The sequence below is a fragment of the Tachyglossus aculeatus genome, chromosome 12 (genome assembly GCF_015852505.1).
Source record: "Tachyglossus aculeatus isolate mTacAcu1 chromosome 12, mTacAcu1.pri, whole genome shotgun sequence".
Lineage (NCBI taxonomy): Eukaryota > Metazoa > Chordata > Mammalia > Monotremata > Tachyglossidae > Tachyglossus > Tachyglossus aculeatus.
In genome coordinates, this window is record NC_052077.1 from 696793 (window position 1) to 705242 (window position 8450).

General features: G+C 47.2%; 1 pseudogene; it reads left to right on the top strand.

Moving 5' to 3' along the window:
* The first annotated feature begins 583 nt into the window (after positions 1 to 583).
* On the top strand, positions 584 to 2122 carry LOC119935549 (annotated as a pseudogene).
* The last annotated feature ends 6328 nt before the right edge of the window (positions 2123 to 8450 follow it).

The window sequence follows — 8450 nt, forward strand, 5'->3', positions numbered from 1 at the left end:
GTTTTGTTCTCTGTCTCCCCCTTTTAGACCGTGAGCCCACTGTTGGGTAGGGACTGTCTCTATATGTTGCCAATTTGTACTTCCCAAGCGCTTAGTACAGTGCTCTGCACATAGCAAGTGCTCAATAAATACGATTGATGATGATGATGATGAGTGTTGCTGTTGAGGAATTCGAGGCAGCGTGTGTAGACAACTCATTCAAGGAGTTTGGAAAGGAATGGTAGGAGGGATATGGGTTGCCAATTTGTACTTCCCCAGCGCTTAGTACAGTGCTCTGCACATAGCAAGTGCTCAATAAATACGATTGATGATGATGATGATGAGTGTTGCTGTTGAGGAATTCGAGGCAGCGTGTGTAGACAACTCATTCAAGGAGTTTGGAAAGGAATGGTAGGAGGGATATGGGCGATAACTAGAAGGTGAGGTGGGGTCAAGAGAGGGTTTTTTTAGGATGGGAGAGCCATGGGCATGTTTGAAGGCAGAGGGGAAGGAACCAGTGGAGAGTGAGAGGTTGGAGATGAAAGTTAAGAGGGGAGAAGGGGTGTGAAAGAAGACTTGTGAAATTCAAGGACAATTCAAGATGATGAACACCACTGAGGTCGCTTTTGGGATCATGTTTCTACTCCAGGTGTGCATTGGCCTCTAAGGAAATATTTTCCTTCTCCTGTTCTATGCTCACATGGCCTCTGCCAGCCCCAAGCTGAGCATGTCTGACTTGGGCCTTGCCCACCTGGCCTTGGCTAATACCATTATCCTCTTCGCCTTTGGAATTCCAGAGACCATGTCTGCTTTGGAAGTGGAGAAATTTCCTGGACGGTACTGGATGCAAAATCCCCATTTGTCTGTTTCAAGTGGCCCATAACCTCACCATCTGCACCACCTGCCTCCTGAGCATGTTCCAGGATGTCACCATCAGCCCTGGGACTCACCGGTGGGCCCGAATCAAAGCCATGTTACCCAGATACGTTCTCCCCTCCTGCCTCAGGCAGAAACTCCTCACCCTCGGCTTCAAGGCTCTCCATCACCTTGCCCCCTCCTACCTCACCTCCCTTCTCTCCTTCTACAGCCCAGCCCGTACCCTCTGCTCCTCTGCCACTAATCTCCTCACCGTGCCTCGTTCTCTCCTGTCCCGCTGTCGACCCCGGGCCCACGTCATCCCCCTGGCCTGGAATGCCCTCCCTCCCCACATCCACCATGCTAACTCTCTTCCTCCCTTCAAGGCCCTACTGAGAGCTTACCTTCTCCAGGAGGCCTTCCCATACTGAACCCCCTCCTTCCTTTCCCCCTCGTCCCCGTCTCCATCCCCACCGTCTTACCTCCTTCCCTTCCCCACAGCACCTGTATATATGTATATATGTTTGTACATATTTATTACTCTATTTATTTTACTTGTACATATCTATTTTATTTATTTTATTTTGTTAATATGTTTGGTTTTGTTCTCTGTCTCCCCCTTCTAGACTGTGAGCCCACTGCTGGGTAGGGACTGCCTCTATATGTTGCCAACGTGTACTTCCCAAGCGCTTAGTACAGTGCTCTGCACACAGTAAGTGCTCAATAAATATGACTGATTGATTGATTGATTGATTGCCTCCTTTCCTGGGGCCACAATCTGCTCGTAGACTTTGATGTGCTGGTGAACATAGCAGACCCCTGGAACGGCAGCGTTCAACTCATGCTGGATCTCAAATATGGCTCGAAAGTCAGTGACAGTGCCAAAATCACCTTGCTCATTGCGGTTGTGTGTTCCTTCCGTGATCTGTTCTTCGTGGAGCTCGTGAGCAAGGCCAGTGGCTGCATGGTGTTTGTCCTGCACAGGCACCACCGGCAGGTCCGACACCTCCACGTGCCCAGACAGTCCCCCAGGGCAATGCCTGAGGTCAGGGTGGCCAAGAGGGTTGTGGCCCTGGCGACATTCTATGTACTCCTCCACAGATGGCAGACCACCATGTTCAGTGTTTTGCTAAACAAGAAAGAGAAACCCTCTCTGTTGGTGAACAGCCACATGGTTCTAGGGTTCATGATCTCCACCATTAGTTCTCTCCTGATGATTCACAGTGGCAGGAGAATCAGGATATTCTGGAAAAGAGAATCTCCCAATGCCAACGCTAGCTGTTCATAGCTTCCAGGGAAATCACCAGGGCCCTGTCTCCATTCCCACTGAAATCAGATGATCAGGTGTTCCTTATTTGGGTAGCCCCATAATGCCAGATGGTGTAGCAGAAATAGCCTGAGCCTGGGAATCAAAGGACCTGGCTTCTAAAGCTGGCTCTGCCATTTGTCTGCTGTGTGACCTTGGGCTGTTTGCTTCACTTCTCTGTACCTCAGTACCTCACCTGTAAAATGGAGGATAAGACTGCGAGCCCCATGTGGGTCAGGGATTATGTCCAACCTGTATCTTGTATCTACCCCAGCAATTAATGCCTGGGCACATAGTAAGCACTTAATAATAATAATAATAATAACAATGGTGGTATTTGTTAAGCGCTATGTATCAAGAACTGTTCTAAGTCCTGTCGCAGATACAAGATAATCAGGTTGGATACAGTCCCTGCCACATATGGGGCTCACAGTCTTAATCCCCATTTTACAGTTGAGGTAACTGAGGCACAGAGACGTTAAGTGATTTGCCCAAGGTCACACAGCATACAAGTGGCAGCTGGGATTAGAATCCATGTCCTTCTGACTCCCAGGCTCATTCTTGATCCATTAGGCCACACTGCTTCTAACAATATCATTATCACAAATCACAATATCACTATATCACTACCACTAAGAGTTCTCCTAATCTGGCATTTTCACCCTCAGTAATAATACTAATAATTATGGTATTTGTTAAGAACTTACTATGTGCCAGACACTGTACCAAGCGCTAGGATGGATACAAGCAAATTAGGTTGGACAAAGTCCCTGTCCCATACTGGACTCACAATCTCGATCCCCATTTTACAGATGAGTTAACTGAAGCTCAGAGAAGTTAATAATGATAATAATGATGATAATAATAATTATGGTTATTTGTTAAGAGCTTACTATATGGCAAGCACTGTTCTAAGTGCTGGGGTAGATACAAGGTAATCGGGTTGTTCCATGTGGGGCTCGCAGTCTTAATTCCCATTTTACAGATAAGGTAACTGAGGAACAGAGAAGTTAAGTGGCTTGCCCAAGGTCACACAGTAGATAAGTGGAGGAGCCAGGATTAGAACTCATTGACCCAAGGACAATTCAACACTCTTCTGGGTATCACTGGATTAAGTTATTAGTGCTGTGTATTACTTCACCGACTTTACCACCCTTCAATCCACCCCTTCCTATCAAACCAATCCTGTCCTCCCCTCCCACCACACCTCCCCCACCACGTCTGACACACATCTCCTCCCCACCCATGCTCCCCACCCCATGCCAGTAATCCTATGCCAGCACCACCCCTTGTCCCCCTCCCCATGCAGTGGCCCCCACCAACTCCCATCCAAACACTCCCCAAACCTCGCGCTGTCCTCTCCCCTACTACCTCTCCACAGCTTCAGCCAAGTGTGGCCTGTGGAACCCCCACTCCATCATGAGGAAGCTTCCCTTCATTCCTGACCTGTTCCTGATTCAGTCATTCCTCCTCCTCACCATCACTGAACCCTGGCTCTCCCCAAAGGACATGGTCTTCCCTGATGCTCTCTCCAGAGGGGGTCTCTTCTTCTTCCACTCCCCCAGACTAACTGGGAAAGGAGGAGGCATTAGTTTCCTTCTCGCACCCCAATGCCACTTTCACACAATTCCACATCCTCCATCCCTTTCTTTCCCCTCCTTTGAAGCCCATATCATCAGCCTCTACCACCCACTACAGCTTCTAGTAACGGGTCACTACCACCCCCAGGTCCCAACTCCAACTTCATTAACCATTTTGATCCCTTTCTCACATTCCTTCTCTCTTTCCCCAAGCCTACATTGATCCTTGGGGATTTCAGTATCTACATAGATGTTCCTGATGACCCTTCAGCTGCCTCCCTTCTATCATTCCTTACCTCTGCTGATCGCCTGCTCCACCCCACCTCCCCCACTTACCAACTTGGACAAACACTAGATCTCATCATCTCTAGCCACTGCACAATCTCTACCTTCACCAACTCTGAAATCTCTCTACCTGACCACAATCTCCTCACCTGTCTCCTCCCCAACACACCTCCTCCCCATAAATCTGTACTATTCCCCCACAGAAACCTCCAATATTTTGAACCCTTCCAATTATCTCAACTCAAAATGTCACACTTAGCCCTTATACCCAAACTACCTTCCCTTGATTACCAAGTCGATGCTCTCAACACCACCCTCTCTACTTAATTCAACTCACTCACTCCTCTATCCCTTTGTCGCTCTCGTACCACTTACCCACAGCCCTGGATCACCTGCACAGTCCACCTCCTTTGCTCTGGCACTCAAACCACAGAGTGCTGTTGGTGGAAATCTAAATATCAGGCCGACTTAGTCAACTTCACGTTTATCCTTGCTTTCTTAAACTCTGCCCTCTCTTCAGCCTACCAAAATGATTTTCCCACCCTTATTGACAACCGTGCCCAGACAGTTAACTCCTTCCACAGGTTCCATGTCTCCTCACCTCCCCCATCCCTTGCCCCCAGTGACCTGGTCACACACTTTATTAAGAAAATTGACTCTATCAGGCATGACCTCTCTATAATCCCCTTTGCCCCACCTCAGTCCCTCCCCCCTCCTGCCCTGTCTTCAACTCTCCCATCTTTCTCAGGAGTATTTATAGAGATCTCCTGCCTCCTCTCAAAATCCACTCCCTCCATCTGCACATCCGACCCCACTCCTGTGCAACTTATTAGAACACTTGCCCCCTTCTTCTTCCTTCCTAAACAGTCATCTTCAACTGTTCACTCTCTAATGGCTTCTTCCCCACTGCTTTCAAACATGCCCATATCTCCCCTATCCTAAACAAATCCTCCATTGACCCCATGGGCTCCCTCCCGTAATCACCCAATCTCCCTCCCACCACACCTCTGCAAACTCCTCGAGCAAACTGTCTACATCCTCTGTCTCAAATTCCTCTCCAATTCTCTCCTTGAGCCCCTCCAATCTGGCTTCTGTCCCCTTCACTCCACAGACACTACCTCTCAAAGGTCACCAATGTTCTCCTTCTTGTCAAATTCAGCGGCCTCTACTCCAACCCAATCCTCCTCGATCTCTCAGCTGCCTTTGACACTGTGGACCACCACTTTCTCCTGGAAACATTATCCAACCTTGACTTCACTGACATTCCCCTCTCCTGGTTCTCCTCATCTCTCTAACTGCTCATTCTCAGACTCTTTTGCGGGCTCCTCCTCTGCTTCCCACCCTCTATCTGTGGGGGTCCCTCAAGGGTCAGTTCTGAGTCCCCTTCTATTCTCCACTTACATCCACCTTCTTGGAAAACTCATTCACTCCTATAGCTTCAACTACTACCTTTATGCAGATAATAGCCAAATCTACATCTCCAGCCCTGATCTCTCTCTCCCTCTTTGCAGTGTCTATTCATATGCCCTCCTGTCAACACGACTCCTTATCTTCCCACCTGAACCCTGTCCTCCCCGTGACTTTCCCATCACTGCACCACCATCCTTCCTGCCTCACAGGTTTTAGTATTATCCTAGACTCCTCTTTGTCATGCAACCTACATATTGAATCCATCACTAAATCCTGTAGGTCCCATCTTCGCCACATCACTAAAATCTGCCCTTTCCTTTCCATCCAAACTGCTAGCATGTCAATACAATCACACATCCTATCCCACCTGGATTATTGCATCAGCGTCCTTGCTAAACCTCCCAGCCTCCTGTCTCTCCCACTCCAGTCAATACTTCACTCCACTGCCCTTATCATTTTTCTACAAAAACGTACAGTACATGTTTCCCCACTCCTCAAGAAACTCCAGTGGTTGCCCATCCACCTCCCCATTAAACAAAAACTCCTCACCATTGGCTTTAAAGCACTCAATCACCTTGCCCCTTCCTACCTCACCTCACTAACTCTCCTACTACTACCCAGCCCTCACACTTGGATCCTCTCACTGTACCTTGATCTCATCTATTTCACCACTGACGCGATGCCCATTCCCACCACTGGCCCTCTCTGCTCAAATCTGAAAGACAATTACTCTCCCCCACTTCAAAGCTTTATTGAACACACATCTTCTCCAAGAGACCGTCCCTGACTAAACCCCCTTTCTTCTCCCACTCCCTTCTGCATCATCCTGATTGCTCCCTTTGTTCATCTCCTTCCCAGCCCCACAGTACTTATGAACATATATGTAATTTATTTATTTATGCTAATGTCTGTCAATCAGTAAGCTCTCAATAAATATGATCGAGTGACTGATGCCAATATCCTGGATCACCCCTTTTCAGTCTCTCACAAATGTGGTGCAGTGTGGAACAGCAGATGGAGGAAGGATGCTAATCTCCTTTGGGAGACTTTCCTTTAAAAATTTTAAGTGGTATTTGTTAAATGTTTACTATGTTCCGGGCACTGAACTAAGCACTGGGATAGATATAAGCTAATTAGGTTGGACACAATCTGTGTCCCACCTGGGGCTGCCAGTCTTAATCCCGATTTTACTGATGAGGTAACTGAGGCCCATAGAAGTGAAATGACTTTCCCAAGGTCAAATAGCAGGGCTTGAAACTCAGGAGAGTTGCTCATCATTGTGAGGAGATGTAGGGAGGCTTGTGACCACAGGAATGACTTCTCCCAGACCAAGGATTCTGGTCCCCTGAGACAAGGAGAAAAAGGATGGAATTCCACTGGGTAAACAGAGATGGAGAGTGTAGCAAGCCACAGCTCCTGCAGGCTCAATATGATGTCTTTGTCCCACACAGACTCCGGAGTCTGCTGGGATTAATCAGGGATTAATCATATCCTTGGAGTATTTAAACTTCTTGAACGTCAAGGTTGCTGTCTTTCTTGCTCTTTCTTGATCTCTGTTTCTTGCTCTCCAACTTGATCTAGTCCAACTTGCCACTGACCTCTTGCCCATGTCCTGCCTCTGGCCTGAAATGCGCTCCCTCCTCATATCTGACAGACAATTATTCTTCTCCTCCTCCCCCCTTCAAAGCCATATTAAAGGCACATCTTCTCCCTTCCTGAAATCTTATTTTCTTTTTCTTTCACTTCCTTCTGCATTGTCCTGACTGAACCCCTTTATTTCTCCCCACTCTCAGCACCACAGCAGCACTTATTTATCTATTTATTCATTTTTATTTATGTATATCTCCCCCTCTAGGCTGTAAGCTTGTTGTGACCGGAAAATGTGTCTGTTATATTGTACTCTCCCAAGCACCTATATTTATCTATTTATCCATTTTTATTTATGTATATCTCCCCCTCTAGACCGTAAGCTTGTTGTGACCGGAAAATGTGTCTGTTATATTGTACTCTCCCAAGCACTTAATACAGTGCTCTGCACACAGTAAGCACTAAAAATTCGACTGACTGACTGACTATCCACCTGTATTCATTCATACATCCATTTGTCTGTCCCTCTCCCCTCTCTCAATCACTCAATTAATCAGTGGTATTTTTTCATCATTGTTGATATTCATTGAGTTCCTGTTGTGTTCAGAGCACAGTACTAAGCGCTTGAGAGAATACAGTACAACAGAACTAGTAGTGGTGTTCACTGACCACAACGAGGGCAGAGCATCATGATGATGATGGTATTTATTAAGCGCTTACTATGTGCAAAGCACGGTTCTAAGCGCTGGGGTGGTTACAAGGTTGTCTCACGGGGGGCTCACAGTCTTATTCCCCATTTTCCAGATGAGGGAACTGAGGCACAGAGAAGTGAAGTGACTTGCCCAAAGTCACACAGCTGACAATTGGCAGAGCCGGGGTTTGAACCCATGACCTCTGACTCCAAAGCCCGTGCTCTTTCCACTGAGCCACGCTGCTTCTCTATCAACTCTCTATCATCATCATCAATGACATTTATTGAGCACTTACTGTGTGCAGAGCACTGTATTAGGCACTTGAGAGAGTACAACAACATTGGTTAACACATTCTCTGCCCACAAGGAGCTACTGTTTGGAAGACCTTATAGTCTCCTTTCTCCAGTTATCTACTGTCTACATATCCCTCTCTCTACTGCCTTTCTGATTGTTCCTCTACCATTTAATTTGTCTGCCTGTCTGCCTGTCTATTCATGTCTGTCTATCTGTTCAGTGATAGTGGAAGTTCCTTTCACATATTTCACTAGTGATCAGTCTTCTATCCTTATTCCCCAAACAAGCTTTTTCCCAAAGGAAGAAACTGAGGTATCTAGTGACTTTCCTGAGTGTCCAGAGAAGAGACAGTATCTGGTCTACGACTGGCTGAGTTTCCAGTCATTCTGCCACTGGGTAACCCCCATTCAGGCAATATCAGCACCCATGCCATGGTAAAACTTTTCTCAGATTGCACGGGG